We start from the raw sequence: 24,184 nt of genomic DNA, 5'->3' as shown, positions 1-24,184 counted from the left end.
GGATTCTGTGCTCTTAGCTTACATGTACAGACTCTGTTGAAGGGATAGTGCAGAGGGATTAGCGTGCTGCTCAGAACACAATAAAAGCACACAGAAAATTTTAGTTCTTTGGATCATATGCGTTCAATGAATCAATGATTTTTCTTCTTGAACTTTGAAATACATTCTTTTAAAATTAAGAGAAAAGAGTCACCCTTGACTCCATACTATACTTTTTCATGAAAGTGGTGCCTTGCTGTCCTACAAGGGACATGCTGTGACCTTGATGCATGAATCTGTGGTGAAAGGCTTTAAAGAAACTACCTTATTAGAGCTACCATGCATTAGGAAAGTGATTGACAGCGGTATTTCATGAGTCCTTTATGCATCTGGAGGTAAATTGAATATTTGTCAATGTAAATTCCACATCTAGTTTAATTTAAAATTAATTGTTTTAACCCATATTCAAAGTGTGGTCATAGTATACAAGTGAAATGTGGTTTGATAAAATTATTATTTAAGTTATTTGAATAATTTCAAAGACTTTGGGATACCTGAATTTGAATAGCTGAATTTGAATAGAGTTATTTTAAAGAATGCTTTCTTTTCAATCTACCTAAAGTATAAAGAAATAGAATCTATAAAGACAAAATATGGTCGTATTTATTCAGTCTTAATGCCGCTATCAAGAAATAATTGAGTTTGCTCAATAGGTCAGAGAAGGTTGATGTTATTCATTAGGGAGTAATCGTCTAATTTTCTTTAAAATGTTACTTATGTAGAAACATTTGAAACTTTTATATTCACCATTCCAGTTAACATCTTTGCATGTTGTAAAGCGCTTACAGAATTATCAGAGTGAGAAAAAGGTATCTTTGCTTCTTCATAAATTAAACAATTATCTCATCAGTTTACAGTAGAAGTCTCTACTTCATGAAGGTTACTCACTGTTCCCTGAATCATGCAGCAGAATTAATTTTAGCTTGTAATTTTTGATGCTTATTTTAGGCGAATCAGATTTTTCAGGAGAACTGCATTCTTTTTCACCTTTGGTGATTTTCAAAAATTACCATTAATGGTATTACAATATCAAATTTTGAAATTCGAGAGGACAACAACAATCAAGGTTTTTAGTTCTCTTTTATATTTTACTGCTGATTTATTGGAAATCCCTGAGAAGCCCAAATTTCTCCTTTTAGAAAATGAAAATGAGAGTATCTATCTTCCCCATTCACACCATCCCTGTTCACATTAGATTAAACTTCACTATACGTACTTTCATTACAATTTGCATTTCTTTTCATAGTATGTGCCAAAATTTGAAAATATTACTTTTGCGTTGACTTATGTTTTACCTATGAGGTTGTAAGACATGGTTGTAGAAACCATGGGTGTTTTGCTAACTGATATATCCTTAGTCAGTGGGTAGCTACTGTCCAGCTCAGGGTAGTCACTGAAGGAATAGTTATTAAATGAGTAAATGAATGATGAAACTTTTATAGCATTTGCTATAAGAATTGAATATCTTCCTTACTCATGACATTTTGGCATTATTTTTTAACTCTTACATTGTTTTATTTTTTATAAAAGACTTTATTATTTTAGAATAATTTTAGGTTTACAGAAAAATTGAGAGGATGGTACAGGAGGGCCACCTATATCTCATACTCAGTTTCCCCTATTCTTAACATCTTACATCAGTATGGTAGATTTGTTACAATTAATGAACCAATATTGATACATTATTATTAACTAAAGTCAATAGTTTATTCAGATTTCCTTAGATTTTTTTACCTGATATTTTTTTTCCTATTCCGCAATTCCATTCAGAATACCATGTTATATTTGGTTCTCAAGTATCCTTAGGTTCTTTTTGACTGTGGCAGTTCCTCTGGCATTGTTTTTGATGACCTTGACAATTTGAGGAGTACTGTTTAGGTATTTTATAGGATCCTCTAGTGGAATTTGTGGGATGCTTTTCTCATGGTAAGACTGGAGTTATGGGTTATTGGGAGGAAGATCACAGAGGTAAAATGTCATTCTCAAGATATCACATCAAGGATCTGTGCAATCAACATGATTTATGACTTCTCTCTCCTTTTTTCTTTTTTTTTGATTTATGACTTCTGATGTTGACCTTAATCACTTGGGACGTGGTATTTGTCAGGATTCTCCACTGTAAACTTCTTTTTTTTCCCTTTCTGTACTTTCTTCTTAGGAAGGAAGTCACTATGCACTGCCCACACCTAAGGAGAGGAGAATTATGCCCGCCTCTGGGAGAACAGAGCATCTACATAAATTACCTGGGATTCTTCCACATGGGAGATTTGGCTTTTCTCCACTGTTTATTAATTTATTCGAGTATTTATGTTACTGTGGAGTCATGGATATTTATTTTGTACTCTGGGTTATACTACTAATACTACTACTACTTTACTGTTTAATACTTACTGTCTAATACTACTTTACTGTTTTGTTTCTCAAGTTGTTCTAGCTTTGGCCACTGGGAGTTCCTTCACTCGGTCCTGTTCTCTTTTATCCTACTCCCTATCAACGTGAGGTGCTTTACTTCGTGACTTTCTGGCTCTGCAAGATGCTCCAGACTTGTCTTGTGTACTTCCTGCCCCAGTCCTACCATAAGCCATTGCACCCGTGAGCCCTGGTTCCTTTTCACTAGAGAATGGCAATAGAAACCAATTATCTGAATGTAAGGTGTGCTTGGTGCCACTGGGGTATCATTTCTTTCAGGTCATCTCAGCTGATAGAGCACAGAAATATATGTGTGTATATACACATTTCCTTACATATATCTATAGGTACCTTGGTACATATATTAAGCTAAACATGAGTTTATGTTGATGCCTCTAACTTCATTACCGCATGGATCATTCTAGCTTCCTCCCCTTCCTTGTCTGTAAATTCCCACTCTAACAGTGAGAAACCTGCCCTCTGCCATTCATTTACTTAATTATTTAAATTCAGTAAATATAATTTGAAAAGTATGTAAAGTATATAGGAGTGTCAAATTCTTAACCCATAATCCTGTAGAAATACCTTTATCAATTTGAGTACACTACTTATGTGCATTTCCTTTTGTCTTTAGTCTTAACACTTTGCTTGTTTCCTTAGGACAGCACCTTTTTCCCCACCCCCTTCTGTGTGATTGTATTATACATTTTTTTTGTGTCACAATCAACATTCTTTCCTGGGATCTTTGCATACAATAAAATTCACTCTTTGTGCTCTAAGGTTCTATAGGTTTTGACAAATGCTCCACTACAATAGTATACAAAATAGTTTTACTACCCTAAAAGTCCCCTGTGATATACCTTTTTCACCCTCCTTTCCTGTCCCCAACCCCTGGGCAATCACCGATCATTTTGTTGTCTCTATGGTTTTGTCTTTTACAGGATGGCATATAATTGGAATGATAAAATATGTAGCCTTTTCAGACTAGCTTCTTTCAAGTAGCAATATTCATTTAAGTGTTCTTCATGACATTTTGTGACTTGACAGCTCATTTCTTTTTATCACTGGATAATATTCCATTGTATAGATGTACCACAGTTTGTTTATTCAACTATTGGACGTCATCTTGGTTGCTTCCAATTTGGGGCTATGGTATTTGTTTCCTAAGGCAGCTGTAACCAAGTGCCATAAACTGTGTAGTTTAAACAGAAATTCATTCTCTCATAGTTCTGGAGGCTATAAGTCTGAAATCAAGGTGTCAGCAGGGCCCTGCTCCCTCTAAAATCCTTCCTTGCCTCTTCCCAGCATCTGGTGGTGGTCTTCAATCCCTGGCATTCCTTGCCTTGCAGCTGCATCACTCCAAGCTCTGCCTATATAATTACATGGTGTTCTCCCTTCATCTGTCTATAGCTCTTCTCTTCTTTTTATAAAGACATCAATCATATTGGGTTAGGACCCATCCTAATAACCACATCTGAACTTGATTACATTTACAAAGACCCCGTTTACAAATAAAGTAAACAAGGCACAGGTACCAGGGTTTAGGACTTCAACATATCTTCTTGGGAGACACAGTTCAACCCATGATATCTATTATAAATAAAACTCTGATTTATGATGAAACTGCTTAATTAATACCACTTTTATTGGGCAAAATTAACTTTACATGCAAATGAATTATAAAAGGATTTTTTAAAACTTGATAAGTGCTCAGTGTAATATGTCCATATTTTTCTCTTATTTTTCCTCATTTCTTTACACTATCCCCACCTTCCACACATTAAACCTTTGGTTTTGAATTGAGGGCTCAGAAATTTCCTCCCACATAGATTTTCCTTATGACATTAGAGTCTGGTTAATATAGAGAGTGGCACCAGAATTGGGCATAAATGTGTTTTCACATTTTCTTGGGACAAATAGCTTATCACTCTTCCCCTACATGAATGTTCAATACTTTAACCTACTTTTCTTTCACAAACTGTGTTTGTTACTTGGGGCACCAAAAGATTATTGTCTTTCATTATCAATTCAAATGGTTATAAATTACTTTGTTGTAAATGTATTATTTGTTTATTAATATAATATCATTCTTTATTTTCTTCTTATGATTTTGCCATAACAGTGAAATTGGAGGAAGGAATGTACTTAGTCATCTAGAACTAGGTTGTTGATATTGTTAACACCCTTTATCAGTCTTCTAGGGTTTCCTTCCCAATTTAATAAAAAGCAGTGACTCCTCCAAAGTCTTCCAGCAATGTGTTAGGTAAGTTGTCATATATCCCCTAGCCTTCTTTTTGTTCTCAGAAAAGTTCTATTACAAGGGAGACTGAAGCCAGTGTACTTAGAATAATAACAGTATGGGACCAAAAAATAAGAAAAGGCATGGCAGTAGGTATGGGCATGACTATTCAGAGCCAAAATGTTTTGACTGGAGCAGAAAGTTTATTGGTTCTAGAGGGAAATCAAGTAAGATTAGTTGTCCCTAGCCTCGAGATAGGATAATTAATAAATATTTAAAAGTTTACTGTTTACTCACTCATTTCTTCATTGACTCCTTTATTCAACTATTAAGTCTACATGCTTGCTACTGCTCAGAGGATACAGTAGTAAACAAAGAGACCACAATCCTTGCTATTGTGAAGTTTATATTTTAATGGGGTGAGACCAGATAAGTCTCAAAAACCAAATAAGTACAATATGTAATTATAAGCTGGCAACAAGTGCTTTGGAGAAAAGCAAAGGATGAGAGACAGAGAGCAGTTGAGCCATGAGGATATCTGGGTGAATACCATTTTGGCAAAGAAAATAGGGGCAACTAGTCCTGAGGGAGGAGTGTGCCCAGAGTGTCTGAGGTATTGCAAGGTGTCCAACGTTGCTGGACTGGATTAAGGAAAAAAAGAGCAAAGTAGGAGAGGTCTCAGGGGTTTTGTTATCCATATCTCGAGTCCTACAAAGTAGCTATTATTAAGCCAATTAAGACACCTGAGACCATGGTAGCTTACGTGATATACCTAAAACACAGCTACAAGGTGATATAACTGAGATTTAATCCCAGACCTGTCAGGTTCTAAGCCTCATACCAGCTCACAAAAGCCAAGACATGTTAAACATTCAGGAATCTTGCAAGCCAGTTATTAAACTGCTGGTGGCTTTAATGAGCGACGGTGGAAGTAATTGCATTACAGAAGTTGGCAAACACTACAAATCAGGGTGGTATTTTTTTCTTTTTGAAAAAAATTAGTGCTAGATAACTGAGTGTCCATTTCATCTTTAAAACTTTTCCAAATTAAAAATGTTTACAGTTTCAACTGCTATTCCACTCCTGTGACTAATATCTGCAGAGGCAAAACTTGCTCCTATGTAACCTAGATTAAACTTTCTGTGGTCTTTTTGGTTCTTCACATAATTGTGCTGATAATTCTCAAATGAATGATTCTTTTCTCTGAATCCAAAATTCTTTGATCCTTCAAATAAGTCCACTGTAGGCAAATTAGTGAGAGCAGAGTGCTAATGAGGCTGGGTTTATTGTTCAATCTCAGTATGGTTCTGTTTGCTTCGCACAGAGACCAAGTGTATACAACGAGTACTGGTCAGTCTGATCTGCTGGTCTCAAATTTGTCGCGTTGAACAGAAGGAGAGAGAATGGAAATAGCTCTTAGTAAATCAAGCATCACTACTGGAAAAATCAGTTGTGAGTTAGCAGCAATAACTTTTTCATACAGGGAATTCATTATGTTGATTTCATATCTGTCTATAATTTTAGTGATCCTTCCTTTTAATATAAAGAACAAATATTTATATTCAGCATTAATTTTTAAATAAGTAGAGTCAGGACATTCAGATTTGGGCCCTGGCCCATCATTAGTTAATTGCATATCCATGAATGCATCTTTTATGCTAATTTCTCACTTGTAGACTGAGGGGGATAGATTATATAATTTCCAGGTTCCTGTGAGATCCACATTTTTTGATTCCATGATTATTCTAAGTAATGGAATCATAGGCTTGGATAAGTAAAGAGTGTTTCTTTTTAAATTAATTTTTTTATTGGCGTATAGTTGATTTACAATGTTGTGTTAGTTTCTGCTATACAGCAAAGTGAGTCAGTTATACCATATACATATATACATCCACTCTTTTTCAGATTCTATTTCCATATAGGTCATTACAGAGTACTGAATAAGAGTTCCCTATGCTATACAGTAGGTTCTTATTAGTTATCTATTTTATATATAGTACTGTGTATATGTCAATCCCAATCTCCCAGTTTATCACCCCCTCCTTTTCCCCTTTGGTAACCATAAGTTTGTTTTCTATATCTGTGACTCAATTTCTGTTTTATAAATAGGTTCATTTGTACCATTTTTTAGATTCCACATAAAAGTGATATCATATGATATTTGTCTTTCTCTGTTTGACTTACTTCACTCAGTATGACAGTCTCGAAGGTCAATTCCTGTAGCTGCAAATGGCATCATTTTGTTCTTTTTTATGGCTGAGTAATATTCCACTGTATATATGCACCACATCTCCTTTATCCATTCCTCCATCAATGGACATTTAGGTTGCTTCCTTGACCTAGCTATTGTAAATAGTGCTGCAATGAACATTGGGGTGCATGTATCCTTTCGAATTATGGTTGCCTCCAGATATTTGCCCAGGAATGGGATTGCTGGATCATATGGTAGTTCTATTTTTATTAGTTTTTAAAGGAATCTCCATACTGTTCTCCACAGTTGCTGTACCAATTTACATTCCCACCAACAGTGTAGGAGGGTTCCCTTTTCTCCACACTCTCTCCAGCATTTATTGTTGTAGATTTTTTTTAAAAATTATTTATTTATTATTTTTGGCTGTGTTGGGTCTTCGTTTCTGTGAGCGGGCTTTCTCTAGTTGTGGCAAGTGGGGGCCGCTCTTCATCGCGGTGCGTGGGCCTCTCACTATCATGGCCTCTCTTGTTGCGGAGCACAGGCTCAGACGCGCAGGCTCAGTAGTAGTGGCTCATGGGCCTAGTTGCTCCATGGCATGTGAGATCTTCCCAGACCAGGGCTCGAACCCATGTCCCCTGCATTGGCAGGCAGATTCTCAACCACTGCGCCACCAGGGAAGCCCCTGTTATAGATTTTTTGATAATGGCCATTCTGACTGGTGTGAGGTGATACCTCATTGTAGTTTTGATTTGCATTTCTCTAATAATTAGTGTTGTTGAGCATCTTTTAATGTACCTCTTGGCCATCTGTATGTCTTCTTTGAGAAATGTCTATTTAGATCTTCCGCCCATGTTTTGATTGGGTTGTTTGGGTTTTTTTTTTTTATATTGAGCTGCATGAACTGTTTGTATATTTTGGAGATTAATCCCTTATCGGTTGCTTTATTTGCAAATATTTACTCCCATTCTGTGGGTTTTCTTTTCATTTTGTTGATGGTTTCCTTTGCTGTGCAAAAGCATTTAAGTTTAATGAGGCTCCATTTGTTTATTTTAGTTTTTATTTTCATTACTCTCAGAGATGGATGAAAAAAGATATTGCGGCAATTTATGTCAGAAATTGTTCTGCTGATGTTTTCCTCTAAGAGTTTTATAGTATCCCGTCTTATATTTAGGTCTTTAATCCATTTTGAGTTTGTTTTTGTGTATGGTGTTAGAGAATGTTCTAATTTCATTCTTTTACATGTAGCTGTCCAGTTTTCCCAGCACCACTTATTGAAGAGACTGTCTTTTCCCCATTGTATATTCTTGCCTCCTTTGTCATAGATTAGTTGACTGTTGGTGTGTGGGTTTATCTCTGGACTTTCTATCCTGTTCCATATCATTTTTCACAGAATTAGAACAAAAAATTTTATAATTTTTATGGAAACACAAAAGACCCTGAATAGCCAAGGCAATCTTGAGAAAGAAAAATACCTGGAGGAATGAGGCTGCCTGACTTCAGACTATAGTACAAAGCTACAGTAATCCAAACAGTATGGTACTGGCATAAAAACAGGAATAAAGATCAAGAGTGTTTTTGTAATTCACCCTGTATGACGCAGCTTTCATTAGATTATGCTGCAACAATCAAACTCAACATCTTAGCAGTTTACAACAACAAAGGTTTATATTTTGTTCCCACCACATATTGCGGGCAGGTTGACTGTAACTCTACTTCATGTGTCTTCATCCGGAGACACAGGTTGAAGAGGTAATCCCTTTTTAGAACTGGTGTTTTCACAGCAGAGGGAAAGAGCATTGGTAGAACCATGTCATGGCTTCAGTACGTATGTGACCTATGTCAGTCTGGCTCATATTTAATTCATCAAAGCAGGTCATGTGGCTAAGCCTGATGTCTTTGAACCAGGGATATATTAAGGCAGAAAATATTTGAAACAAATAGTATGGTCTGCTTTACTTTTCCCTTGTTTCCAACTTCCAGAGGGCAATTTCTATACAAATTTATTTAAATAAACATTAAGGATGAATATTAAAAATGTACTGACATTGACAAACATTTCAACAAATATTTATTAAGTAGTTAATATGAGCAAAGTAATGACTATAGAAAATACCATTGTTCTCCAGGCACATCTACATTGTAGTGGGATGGACAGGTGTATAAAGGCTGTTCACACATTGTTGTCTAAGAGAATAATCACGCTTTAAAGTATTGTCAGAGATCTGTGCATGTATCTAGGCATTCTTTTCTGATGTAGATAGAGAAAATTTAGTCCAAAAAATCAAACTAGTCTTGTGATACGAAGAAATGTTTTCTGAAAGGAAATATAATCAAGCTTGCTTTGAAATCATTAACCCTACTAAAATTAATTATATTTTGAGGTTAAGTTCAACTCAGAATTTAGGCAATAGCATATCCGGTTTGTATATTATAAATTCCTAGTTATCTCCATCCTCATTTCATTTACTGATATCATTAGAAACTTGAAAAACTGTTTCTCCCTCTATTCACCAGTCTTCTCACACCCAACACAGTCAACAATCTGGTCACCAACTGTGGGGTGGTTTTGCCCTCACCAAGCAATTCTCCAATTCTCTGTGCACACCAACTGGGTGTCCTACATTTCAGCTAAATTCTGACGCTGTCTACCTGGGGCTAGCTCAGACCCCACAGGTTAAGGGCTCAGTCCCACTCCCATCTCCCCCACTTCAGACACCAATTGCAAGTCTAGGTTGTCACCTGTGCTTCTGACTCGCTGGCTATAAATCAGAGGTTCCCACAACCACTTCCTCAGGTTTGATAATTTGCTAGAGTGGCTAACAAAACTCAGTGCGAAAACAAGTTTACTTACTAGTTTACTGGTTTATTATAAAAGGATACAACTCTGGAACAGCCAGATGGAAGAGATGCCCAGGGTAAGGTGTGGAGGCAGGAGGGACGGACTCGGAGCTTCCACGCCCTCTCCAGGCGAGCCACCCTCCCAGCCCCTCCATGGGTTCATCAACCCAGAAGGTCTCCAAATCCCCACAGTTGGGTGTTTTTATGGATGCTTCATTACGTAGGCATGGTGATCAAATCATTGATCACAGGTGATTACCTCAACTTCCTGTCCCTGTCTCCTCCCCAGAGGTCAGAGGATGGGGAAGCAAGTTCCAACCCTCTAATCCCTTGGTTGGTTGCCCTGGCAACTAGGTCCCATCAGGTGTTTATCTAGGGGTTTTCCAAAATCACCTCGTTAACATAAACACTGGTGTGCTTGAAAGGGCTGTTGTGAGTGACAAGGCACTTCTTTCACCTTTATCACAGGAACTATCGATATTTCAGGAACCAAGGACAAAGACCAAATAATATAAAAATGATGCTCCCAGGGCTCTTAAGAAATTACAAGAATTTGAAGAGCTATGTGCCAGGAACCATGGATGAAAACTTAAAAAAAATATTTCTTATTATATCACAATGTCACACACCTCTGTGAGAGGCTGGGTAAGGAAAGAGAAGAGAAAATGCAAAGCTTTACATTTTAAGTATCAATGCCTGAGAATTGCATCAAACTCACTATTATAAGAAGCTATTATTAAAAGATAAACTGAGCCATATTAAAATTTTAAGAGTTTATCTGAGTAAAAATAGATTTGAATGCCAAATTGCACAGTCAGAATTTGGAAATACTGATTGCACTATTTATGAGACCTTCTAAATTTTGGTACACTGGACAGTTTAAAACTTTTGGTGCCCTGAATTATATAGCCTTTGGGTAGAAACAGCATGCAGAGTCTGCCTCCAGACTTTGGGCTTGATGAAGAAAAACATTAATGCAAATATAATGGGCAATGAGAAATCAAAAAATATAATCAAAGGAGAGAGATGCAGTGGGAACCTCATCAATCCAGCCTGTGAATAGGTTCCGCCTGTGAATAATGACCTATTGCTTAAACCATAAGAAATAAAGGTATTAAAGACTGTGTATCACCAGTGCATGTGCTACAAGTATAATTTCAAATATCAACATACTGTATATTCTCAAAGGGAATTTGTTGTGAGACTGGTGAATTTCAAAGAGCCATGAACTTTGGGAATAAACTGACTTCCAAAAAATCCAAATATCATACTGACCATGTATGCTATTAAGCACATTTCTCTAAGGCTTTTTTTTCCCCTCAATAGGTAATCATGAACACTGGAATTGTTTAGAGTGAAGATTGTCACAAAGATATATCTCATTAATTCTTAGGGTCAATTGTGTGCCTACCATCAATATAATTGTTTATTTTTTACGTGAAGGGTAGTTTTTATTATATCCTTTTCCTGGGAAATATTTCACTGTTTATTGATCAAAGCTGATGAATTCATATTTATGAAGGCAACATTTTCTTATGTAACTCTATTTTCTTTTGCTATTTTATGGAATATATGTAACCATATTTTGCAAACTAAATTGGTCAGTGAGATTGTGTGTACAGCAATGGTTTACACAATTTAAAGTGTAAAATAAACACATGGGGGGTCATTTAAATAATGGATTTTTTTTATGGGTTCTAAATCCAGATGTTTTGATTCAGTTATTCCTGGTGGGACCCAGGAATCAGGTTTTTTCTTTTCCTTAAAAACAAACCCCACATGACTGTGATGCATGTCTTTTACAGATTAGACTTTGAGACACTAATCCATAGTTTAACAAAGTAGGAGTTGGTAAATGATTGATTCTTAAAGTGTGGTGAAAACTGGCATGAGGGAAGAAGCGGGGAGAGTAGGGGAGTAACAGGGGTAAGAAAAAGGCGAGAAGCAGCCAAGGGCATAGTGCATTTGGGACCTATTAATAGAAAAAGGGAACGGGGGAGTGACGTGAGATGAGGGGCTGTGGGCAGGGTGCACATGAGAAAAGGCTTTAAGTGCCGCAAAGGACAGTGATTAGATAGTCACAGGTGCCCAAATGTTTTCACACCGTGGTCCAAAGAGAAAGGATAATATATGCACACCACACTTACCACGTAGTCAGGACTGTTGGCAGCAAGGGTGACCACCTGGTGGCCTGCGGCTCTGGCACCCCTGTAACCTACTCTGGGCACACGTTTGGGAAGTGCCAGGAAGGACATGGGAAGCCACTGAGGGACTTGAAACAGGAACACTGACATGGCCACAATGAGGAGGTTCTGGAGGGCAAGGCTGTTAGGTAGGAGACCTCGAATGAAATGATGGGGACCTAAACGGTGTGGTTATAGTAAGGAGGAAGAAACAAGGGTGGCTTAAAATATTTCGGGGGGAAATCAGCTTCATGTTTGATGAGAAATGAGAGAGGGAAAGGGAGTGTTGTGAAGGATGACTTCCAGGCCTCCAGCATGCCCACCTTAAATAATGCTATGATGTCATCGACTGAAATCATAAAGGCAAAGAAGAAAGTAGGGTGCATACTTACACTTTTTTTTTTTTTAATGCCTACAGCACCAGGTATTCCCAGACGGTCTCCCACCCAAGTACTAACCAGGCCTGACCCTGCTTAGCTTCCAATATCAGACGAGATCCCGCACGTTCAGAGTAGTATGGCCATAGTTGCATACTTACACTTTAAACCTATTTTGAAACGTAATTGGGACATTCAGGTGAAGATGTCCATCAGGCAGTTAGAGACGCCCCTCCAAAGTTTAAGGGAGAAACTCAATTACGGATAAAGAGTCGAATCCTCACTTGCTAATTCAGTAACTACCATTGAGCCCACACTATGGACTATTTTCCATGACAGGAACAGGGCACACAAATATCTGAGAGAAGTTCTATAAAATATTTTCACATTGTGTATCAAAAGCCTTAAATAAGAATGTTCATACCTAACAACCTAGAAACTCTTTGAGAAAAATAATAATTGAAAATTAGGGCAAAGATTAACATGCCAAGGTAGCCATAACATTTGCATATAGTGGGAAATTAGAAATAACTTTAATGAAATCAATCAAGCACATTTGTACTAAGAAAATGTTTGAAATATAAATTGTGTTGCTTTATGCTCTGGTATCTAGAGATGGTTTCAAAGACAAACAAAATCCAGTAACCAAAATGAAATTAAAATAATTCAAATGTTTCCTGGGCTTTCTTAAGAAAAAAAAATACAGAATATAATACACAGAAAAACTGCAAAAAATACTTTCTCCATTTTTATGTTCTCAATATCTCTGACTACTTCCCAAAGTCCAGTCTCTCAGCCTCCCCAAAGCTCCTTTCTTTTGAGGTCCTCATAGGCCCCCCTTTCTTGCCTCTTGGAAATAAATCTCTACTCTCATAAAAATTTCCTGTCCTAGATTTTCAAGTTCCATTTCTCTCTTTTTCCATTATATTAATTTTGCATCACAAAAACCCAGGAACAAAGCTGGTGAGGATCAAATGTTTCATAGTGGTTAGGGGAGGGGTAGGGAGGATGAGCAAACAAAGCCAAATTTCCTCTAGTGAATAAGAAAAGAGGGAAAGAATGTCAACACTTATTCAGAAGTTAACTTTTGCCTCTCAAAAAATTGTAAGTGATAAAAAACCCATGCGGGATGTCAAATTGTATAGCATGTACAACACACAGTATGTGATATAAAAAACAGGCAAAATTTTTAATCACCATAGAATAGTACTTGTACTAAAATAAATCTTATTTCAAAATAGTATAGGTATTCCAACAATTGTGGGCTTAAATTTTAAGTCACAGAGCTTCTGCTAACAGAAGGAGCTATATAGGGACAAAAATATTAAGTAAATATTTGCTGTTTTTAAGATGCTAAAAATATATATTTATTAGAGAGAAATCAGTTTCAAAAATATGTAAGAAATGAGAAATAGTTTATTTCAATTGTAAGGTGAGTGACCTTGAACCATTTTACTTAAACTCTGCATTTTCCATCCCTGCAAAATGGAAATGGTGATTATGTCCAACTGCATTGTAGTATTGCGAGGACTGAATAAATTCATGTATGCGCGACATCCACTCTGCTCTACCAGTAGCTGAGGTCTTAACTTCAGATTGACAGTCAAACTCAAAATTCACCATAGGCTTCAGCAAGCACCAGTTTTGGTTATCTTTAAGAAGGTTTGCAGGACAAGCATCATGGCACACAAAACAACTTGGCAGTAGTCCCATATTTCCTAGGTACAGCTCTCAATGTCCTGGCCATCCTGCACACTGGGTGTGTGGCATCACCAGGGGCAAAGTTGACTAGACACAGCTTCAGCCCAGGGTAGCCATCGGCTCTGAGGTCCTTTCAGCTTTTATAATGAGTCCTGTGCCTATACCCTCTGTGGGTTACATCTCCCCAGGTTGATGTGAATAGCCCCCGTGCTCCAGGACAGCTCCATTCCATTAGTTCCCAGTTACTCATAGACAGCCTTAACGATGATTACAAGTGCTTAGTCTGGGACATGGGATTCTCACTTATCTTGCATCTGATTTAGGTGCAACTATTCCTCATTTGCTGCTGCAAGACTAAAGGTCAAATCTTCAGGCCTGCTTTACACAGACACATAGTAAGCACATAAAAATCTTACAATCATTGCATTTGTCTTTCAAAAATGGATAAATCAAGTGTTCATTATAATACTATAATTATTTTAAAAAGAGAACAAGGAAATTCACTGCTTGGTTGACATATCTCTTCTTCCTTGATGTTTTTTTTTTAAATGATCATTGCTGAAATTAGATGTTCACCCTATGCTCTGTCACAATCCTTTCATTTCTAGTAAAATTTAAACCTACTCTGTCCTTGAAAGCAGTTTGTGTTGCAGGTCAATAATTATCATGTCATGTAACAACTCAGTGTAGCGGGAGTGAGGGATTTTGACAAGTTGTGGTCTTGAGTGTAAGTGGCTGAAATAGGTCGGGAGTGAAGGCTACTGTAGTGTGAGATTGGTCGTTAACCTGTGAAGGATGATTCTGATCAACACTGAAGTCCCTCTGGCTGGGAAGTGACCTGGATGGTAGTTGGGATAATTGGTTGGAGGGAGTGGAAAGGCGAGGCTCCATGTGCTCCAAGGGCATGGCTTCTAAGAAGATTGTGCAAGGAAATGATGGCTAAACTACTTTGAATGATAAGTGACCATGGATTTGGGGGTCAGAGAATAAAAAGAGAGAATTTGGAAAGAAATGGAGGAGCGGGGAGAGCTTGGTCAACTTGGCAGAGGCCACAGCTTCCGGAGAAAAATAGCCAGTGAAACGTTCCTCTCTGTGGGGTGTACAAAGGGCGAGGAATGAGAATGTCAGAGTCTCAATTTTAACTCCTCTGTATTACCGCATTTTAAAGCCTCTCTGTCCCTCCAAACTTTCGGTAAGATTTTATTACCTTTCTAGCTTTGGGGAGTGGAATTGTGAATAATGGTAATAATGGTGGAACTGAGCTGTGAACAGTATATTGTTACTCCCATTTGCCTCCCTGCTGAGGCCAAAGTGATGGGAACAAGGGTTTTTGAGAGATCACAGTCCAGAAGTTTTGAGAGGTGATGCTGACTCAGGAGGCAACCTCTTCCCATTTTCACCAGAGGACGAGCCTGCCAGGGAAACACACATGCTGATTAAATAGTGAAGAGAATCATCTACATAGAATTAAAGCTGTCTCAATAAATCTTACTTTTAAGGAATTACTAATTTATTTATTCTCTGAATTAGAAAAGAATCTATTTTTTATAAAGTTTTCCTGGCCTGTGTGAGTGTCTAGGACTTCTTAGCCAGCACAGTAAAGTCACAGTGTTTTTCTAGAATTAATCTTCAGTGTGATCACAGATTCTCAGTACCGAAGGACCCCTGGGTGCCGTGGATGCCCTCTTAATGCACCACCCAGCCCCGTGATTTTATAAAGAAATCACTAACACAGGTATCATTTTTTGCATTATAATTTTATAAAAATTTTGTTTATATCTGTAATTTAAAGGAAAACCTTATGGTCATCAGAGATAATGAATATTTGATTTGATTATTTAACAGTCATTTTGTCTCTGGTTCACGGGTAAAAGGAAAACTGTTTTGAATTCTATTAATTTTTTACTTCATTGAGTATTGGACATTTATGAATAAAAGTTCATAAAGATCAGAGAATTCTCAAATTAAACTTAGGTTGATAGATTCCTTTATTGTGTAATATTTATATGCTTTTGAAATTCCAAAAATTCACATTGTATCATATATTCAGAGGTCACAGGACAGGTAAAAAGAATTTCTGGAATATAGACTGAATAAATAGGAGTCAATTAAGAAAGAAATGTCCATTGACAGATGAATGGATAAAGAAGATGTGGCACATATATACAATGGAATATTACTCAGCCATAAAAAGAAATGAAATTGAGTTATTTGTTGTGAGGTGGATGGACCTAGAGACTGTCATGCAGAGTGAAGTAAGTCAGAAAGAGAAAAACAAATACCATATGCTAACACATATATATGGAATCTAAAAAAATAAATAAATGGTACTGATGAACCTAGTTGCGGGGCAGGAATAAAGAGGTAGACATAGAAAATGGACTTGATGACATGGGGTGGGAGGGCGAAGCTGGGGCAAAGTGAGAGTAGTAGCATCGACATATATACACTATGGAATGTAAAATAGTTGTCTGGTGGGAAGCAGCAGTGTAGCACAGGGAAATCGGCTTGGTGCTTTGCGATGACCTAGAGGGGTGGGATAGGGAGGGTGGGAGGGAGGCTCAAGAGGGAGGGGATACGGGGGCAGGTGTATGCATATGGCTGATTCGCTTTGTTGTGCAACAGAAACTAACACAGTATTGTGAAGCAATTATACTCCAATAAAGACCTATTAAAAAAAAAAAAGGAAAGAAAGGTAGAACTTGATGATAAAGAGACTGACTTTGGTAAATCCTAAGTTGGGAAGATATAATAAAGTTGGTCCTAGCCCTTTGAACAGTAGAGTAACTTTAACCTACTGTAACCAACCTGGTATCTTCTCCAAATCTCCTGATGCAATACCTGACATTTCTCCTCATTGTTTGTTGCTTTTGCTAGTTCAAACTCTCCAGAAGGTTCATTTATGAAAAGACAATTCCACGTTAATTCATCAATCCATCAACATAGATTTACTTTCAGTTTCTTAACTTAGAGACTTGAAACAACAAGACCTAAAGTAGATCACCTGTGGAGAGCTTGGAAAAGATTGTAAGCATAAGAAACTGGTTATCGTGACCCCTATAGTGGGGACCCTGACTGACCCCAGTGCAGCATGCGGATACTGACTTCTCATTGTGAGAAAGACAGATGCTAAAGAAAGATGCTGGAGGCAGTAATAAGGCAAAATTCACTCATGCTTAATTTACCTAAGTCTTGTCTGAAAATTCTAATTTTCACGCTACTCGTGAAGGAAAAAGAAATACAACTAATCAAATGATCCACCAGGAATTGCCTTCCTTCTTAGTTATACAAACTTGGGTAAAAACAAAAGAAGGGGATTAAGAGGTACAAACTTCCAGTTATAAAATAAATAAGCCATGGGGATGTAATATACAGCAGAGGGAATATAGTCAATAATATTGTAATAACATTGTATGGTGATGGATGGTAACTAGGTTTATTATGGTAATCATTTCATAACGTATGAAAATATTGAATCGCTCTGTTGTACAACTGAAACTAATATAAAATTCTAAATCAGTTAAACTTCAGTAAGAAAACCAAGCGCAAAAAAATAGAAATTCGTTACATTTAAAGATTATGTTGCATTTAAAGGTTATATTCTATTCTTAATTTTTTGAGGAATCTCCAAACTGTTCTTCATAGTGGCTGCACCAGTTTACATTCTCATCAACAGTGCAGTAGGGGTCCCTTTTCTCCACATGCTCTCCAGCACTTGTTATTTCTTACCCTTTTGATAATAGCCATTGGCGTGAGGTGGTATCTCATTATGGTTTCAATTTGCATTTCCCTGATGATTAGCGATATTGAGCATCTTTTCACGTGTCTGTTGGCCACTGTATGTCTTCTTTGGAAAAGTGTCTATTTAGGTCCTCTGCTCATTTTTTAATTGGGTGGTTTGTTTTTCTGATGTTGAAATGGATGAGTTCTTTGTATATTTTTGGATATTAACCCCTTATCAGATATATTACCATATGAGCTAGCTATTCCACTTCTGGGTATTTACTTGAAGAATACAAAAGCACTAATTCAGAAAGGTATATGCACCCCTATGTTCACCACAGTATTATTTTCAATAGCCAAGATATGGAAACAACCCAAGTGCCTAGTGATGGATGAATGGATAAAGAAGATGTGGTATATATACATATGATGGAATATTACTCAACTATAAAAAGAAATACAGTCTTGCCATTTGTGACAATGTGGATGGACCCTGATGGTATTATACTAAGTGAAATAAGTTAGATGGAGAAAGACAAATACCATGTGATTTCATGCATTTGAGGAATAAATAAATAAATAAAACACATAGATACAGAGAAAAGAATAGTGGTTACCAGAGAGGAAGGGGATAGGGGGAGAGCAAAATGGGTAAAGGGGGTCAACTGTATGGCGATGGATGGAAACTAAACTTTTGTTGATGGGCACACTGTGGTGTATACAGAAGTCAAAATATTGTTGTTCACGTGAAACTTATATACTGTTATAAACCAACGTTACGTCAGTATAAATAAATAAATAAACATTTTTAAAAATTAAAATAATAAATAAAGGTCATATTCTGAAGGGCACTTCCACTTCTGAGCAAGATGGAATAACAGGGACTGGAATTACCCTCTTGTCTGAAGCAATTAAAAACTTGACAATATATATAAAATAATGGTTTTTAAGACATGGCCATCAGGTAATAAGGGACAGTCATCTCCAAGTAATGAGAAACAAACAAGAGAGCCCTAATTTCTTGAGCTTACGACCTTGAGAGAGTTTCCAGGAAACAGCATTGGGTGAGGGGACCCAAGCTGAGCCCAGCAAATCATTGAACTGAGGGGCCAAAGCTGAATGTTTGAGGAGACTCTGCCAGAAAGTATTCTCAGTATAAAGTTCTTGAGAGGAGATTGCTGCCCAGAGACAGAGGACCAGAGACATATGCAGAGGCTTCCTCTTGCATATTCAGCTGAGTTCTGATCAGCTCATGCATGTGAGGAAACTACCCAAGACCCAGAAAAGAATATGACCTGAAATGATGGAAGATAATAGCACCCAGCACTCACAGAGGACTGAGAAGAGTACCTGTCCCCACCTGCCGGACTAGATAACCTCATGATTGATGGGACATTGGGTAAACAGAGGAACCTGCCTCAGTAGTGGTATAATTAGCTCTGGACTCCGCCTACTCTTGTCCTACTCAACAAATCTTAAAAGCAAACCTGAAAGGATTAAACTACTTCCAAATAACTGCATCACAGAACAAAGTTTAAGAATATTTATAGGAGGACAAAAATAACCAGTACCTAACAGGGGTAAAGTTCACAAATAAAGAGGCATGCAAAGAAACAAGAAAGTAAGACCCAAATGAGAAATATCAATCGAAACTGATCATAAACTGACACAGATGTTAGAATTAGCAGATAAGGACATTAAAACAGTTACCACTGTATTCCAGATGTTCAAAAAGTTAAGTAGAAATGTGGACAGTATGAGAAAAGATTTAAGTCAAACTTAAAGAGATTAAAACAACAATGTATGAGATGAACAGTACCCTGGATGGGGTTAGTGGCAAATTAGACATTGAAGGAAAGATTAGTGACACAGAAATAGAAACTGTCCAAAATAAAACAGAGAGAAAGAGCATTTAGAGAGAAAGAGCATTTAAAAAGAAAGCAAAGCAAAACAAACAGAAAAACAGAGCATCAGTGAGCTGTTCTACAACTTCAAGAGGTCTAATATATGTATAATTTGAGTCCCTGCAGAAGGGGATGAGGAAAAAAAATACTTGAAGAAATAATGGCCAAAGTTCTCCATGGGCCAAACTTTTCTAGTGGATGAAAACTGTAAACCTACAGATCAAACAACAACCATCCCCCCAAAAAACCAAAAAAAACCCACCCAACAAACTCAAAATTCCCAAGCACAAGAAACATAAAGAAAACTATACAAAGGCACATCATAATCTCTTTGCTCAAATAAGTGATAAAGAGAAAAATCTTAAAAGTAGCCAGAGGAAAAAAGACACGTCATACAGAGGAACAAAGACAAGACTGTCAGCAGATTCCCCCTGGGTGAATAGGTAACTAGTGAGGTACTGATGGCAGGTTGATTATATTTTACCACTTCTGAGGTGGGGGGGGCAGTGATTTACTCCCACTGACATGGACAATTATTCTGTACTTGGGTTTTGTTCCTCCTACCCACCATATCTATCAAAGCAACACAGTCTCCATAGTCACCATCATGCTATTCTATCCAAAATTGTATCCTTCTTTCCTCATTTCTATTCTATTTTGTATCGGGAATGTTGTTTAGGGTTAATATAGTTTAGATCATGGGTTACAAAAGGTCAGGATAGAATTTTCACTGGATGAGGAGAGAAATGGCCATCAACCAGTATGGTAGGCAACCCTAAGATGGCCCACGGTGACCCCCCGGCAATATTCATCGTTGTGAAATCCCTTCTTCTTGAAGGGACTGAACCTGTCTCCTAAGGAATAAAACAACACAAAAACAATGGATGTCACTTTTGAGATTAGATTACAAAGAACTGTGGCTTCTACCTTGGGTGCTTTCTCCCTTTCTCTTGCCTGCTTGCTCTCAGGGAAGCCAGCTGTCATACTGTGAGCTCTCCTGTGGAGGGGATCACATGGCAGAGAATTGAGGCCCCAGGATAAAAGCCAGTGAGGAACTGAGGCCCCAGGATAAAAGCCAGTGAGGAACTGAGGCCCTCAATCCAATAGCATGCAAGGGACTAAACTCTGACAAAACCGCACAAGTGAGTTTGGAAATGGATCCTCCCCTCATTAAGCATTCAGATGAGACTGCAGCCCCAACCTAATGAAGGACCTTGAGTCAGAGGTTTCCAGCTAAGCTTTGCCTAGAGTCCTGACACAAAGAAACTGTAAATTAAAAGATGTTTGTTGTTTTGGAGGTGATTTGTTATGCAAAAAAGGATAACCACTACACTCATAGATCCTGGAATTGGAGGATGCTGTGAATGAGGAGAATATGAGGAGAGAGCATTCTGGTGTTTTCTTTTATAGGAGGAATAACTTCATTCTGTTAGGTGGGAGTATATTGTTTTTTATTTTATTTTTTGAAGTTTAGGCATGGAACAGTGATGCGTGTTGATGGCCAGCAGGCGTGCATATTATTACACGAGTTTTGCTGAACAACAGTATTTGAAAACCCTTTTTGTATGTAGGCAATTTCCCACTTTATAAGTTATGTCTTCCCAAGATAAGAGTCAGACTGCTTGGTGGCTAGAACACAAGGCAGGAAATCTAGACTCTGCCAATCAGACATAATATATGCATGAAACTTGGATTTGGAAGTGAACAGATGAAATGGCAGCTCTGCCCAATGGAATTGGTGTAACATATTCAGGCAAGCATGTTGTGATAATGATGGAGCTGTTTGTTTTTTCTTCAAACGCAAGTGGGCGGAATTCTGGCATCCAATACTGAAAGTTACCAAGACACAGAGAAAATGGAGTTTCCCTTAAAGCATTCCTTGTGGGATGGCTGCACACTTCAGAGCCAAGACCTCTGACTTTCAAGAGACGCCCCAGGCTACCCAATATTCTTTAATAAAATTCTTTTCTGCTTAAAGTAGTCAGAGAAGACTCTGTGGTAGGCATCTAAAATCCTTTTCCTGGTACATTATAACTTATGGAATGGTCCATTATTTTCCCACTGACTTGTCATTATACCTCTGTATATACGCATGGTTCTAAATGAAGGCTGTCTCTTAAGTTCCACCCTTCTGTTATCTACCCCAGTACTACTACCATATCATATTAATTCTTAGAAAGTTTGGTATGCTTTACCTATCTGTTTCTGAAATTACTGAGCTAAAAATCTTTCACATGGTTGGCAAAAGAACGTGGAAAATTATCTTTGTCATTTCATCTATTTTTGATCGTTTTAAGCTTTGTTTTGTGTGCCTACTAGTTCATAATTTTATCTTTCTGGTGAATTATTTTACTTATAATTATTCTTTTTTATTCCTAATAATGCTTTTTTAAAAATTTATTTATTTGATTTATTTTTATTTTTGGCTGTGTTGGGTCTTCATTGCTGTGTGCAGGCTTTCTCTAGTTGCAGTGAGCGGGGGCTACTCTTCGTTGCGGTGCGTGGGCTTCTCATTGCGGTGGCTTCTCTTATTGTGGAGCACGGGCTCTAGGCGTGCGGGCTTCAGTAGTTGCAGCACTTGGGCTCAGTAGTTGTGACTCGCAAACTCTAGAGCTCAGGCTCAGTAGTTGTGGCACACAGGCTTAGTTGCTCCGTGGCATATGGGATCTTCCTGGACCAGGGCTCAAACCCGTGTCCCCTGCATTGACAGGCGGCTTCTTAACCATTGTGCCACGAGGGAAGCCCCCTAATAATGCTTTTTTTTTTTTTTTTTTTTTCTCTACGCGGGCCTCTCACTGCCGTGGCCTCTCCCGTTGCGGAGCACAGGCTCCGGACGCGCAGGCCCAGCGGCCATGGCTCACGGGCCCAGCCGCTCCGCGGCATGTGGGATCTTCCCGGAACGGGGCACGAACCCGCGTCCCCTGCATCGGCAGGCGGACCCCCAACCGCTGCGCCACCAGGGAAGCCCTAATAATGCTTTTTATACAAAATCTGTTTGGTATTAATTTAGGTACACCAATTTTATTTTGGTTCATAATTTTCTGAGATAACTTTTTTATTCTTTCATTTAAACCTTTCTGTATCACCATGTTTTTAGGTTAATTTCTTGCACAGAAGCTACAGTTAAATTTTGATTTCATATTTAATTTGAAACTTCCTATCATCTAACTGATGATCTGAGCTCATTTATATGTACTGTGATTATTAATATATTTGGGTTTGTTTATGTCATCCTATTTTGTGCTTTCTGTTTACCATGTTTTTTCAGAGTCTCATTTTCCTTCCCCTCCTTTTATGCACTATTTTGGGTTGATGCAGTTTCTTTTATTCCTTCCCCACCCCCACCTTCTGATTTGACAATATTATTTTGTTTCTGTTCTTTTAGTGTTGTCCTTACAATTTAAAAGGCACAATCTGATTTTTTTAAGTCTGAAGTTAATAAATATCCCTGCACTCCTATTGAATAATATGAGCATCTTATTTTCTTTACCTCTGACCACAATGCTAATATATTGTATGTTACTGTGTATTTTCCTTGCATCTCCTTCATCTACACCCATCAATTTTCTATTTTGTTATTATTTTTAATCCAGTTAGTATTTATGTATTAACAATTTATTTGCTTATCGAAGCTTTTGACATATTACCTCTTCCATCTGATTTCAGTTTTCTTCTTCCTTCTGTAGTTGGGCCAATAAATGGGAAACATCCTTCTGAAATGTCATTATTTTCTCCTTAACTATTGAATCGTATTTTATCTTTGACGCTATCATGTCTCTGTCTTCAGGTCACAGTTTTTTCTGTGGAGAGTTTTGCTCTCACCCTGATTTTGGTTCCTTTGGAGGTTCTTTTTTCTTTTTCTGGTTGCTTAACACATTCTGTTCATCTTTGGTATATTATGATGTTCCTTGGTTGGGCATTTTCTTTAAATATTTATTTTATTTGTCATGCTCAAGACTTTTTGGGCTTCTTGAATCTGAATGTTTACACCTCTTATGGGTTTTGAGGAAATCTGAGCCTTTTATCACTTTAAATACTGTCTCGCATTCTCTCTTCTCTCTCTGTACCCCTTTTAAATGAATACTGGAGCTTTTTCTTCTATCTTTGGAACCTGCTAACCTCACTAATATATTTTTTCTTTTTCTTTTCAGCTCTGTTTAATTTATTGATTTAAATGTTAGTGGCTACATTTTCCTGCCCAAGAGATCTATTTGCCTTTTAAAAATGTACCTATTTTTAACACAATATATGATTTTTTTGTATTGCAATTTCAATTTCTTTTTAAGATATATAATATATATTATATACAACTGTATATGTGTATGTATAAAATACATGTACAAATGAAAAGACAAATAAAATACAAATATGTATGTATATATACATACATGTATAGTTATTTTTATCGAGTTATGTAAAAGTTATATATGTTGGTCTGTTATCTCAAGAGTTGGGAATTTAGTCTCCCGTTTATTGCTTCTGTAAACTCATTGCTTTTTTTTTAATAACTCATGATTTTTTGTGTGTGTGAGACTCTTTGAGAGGTTTTTAAAATTTTTTTTATTCAGTTTTATGTATTT

General features: G+C 37.4%; 1 protein-coding gene and 1 pseudogene across 1 annotated transcript in view; one reads left to right on the top strand and one right to left on the bottom strand.

The window, feature by feature from the left end:
* Positions 1–24,184, top strand: part of CRB1 (crumbs cell polarity complex component 1) — a 270,924-nt gene that overhangs the window by 46,281 nt on the left and 200,459 nt on the right. The gene's annotated exons all lie outside the window — the stretch shown is intronic.
* On the bottom strand, positions 12,309–12,427 carry LOC115802811 (5S ribosomal RNA; annotated as a pseudogene).

Source organism: Delphinapterus leucas, chromosome 1, assembly GCF_059928025.1.
Source record: "Delphinapterus leucas isolate spDelLeu-1000000601 "Yukka" chromosome 1, BTC_Dleu_Yukka2, whole genome shotgun sequence".
In the NCBI taxonomy this organism is placed as follows: Eukaryota; Metazoa; Chordata; class Mammalia; order Artiodactyla; family Monodontidae; genus Delphinapterus; species Delphinapterus leucas.
The sequence above is the reverse complement of the archived record's forward strand: the minus strand, read 5'-3'. Positions and strand labels throughout refer to the sequence as shown.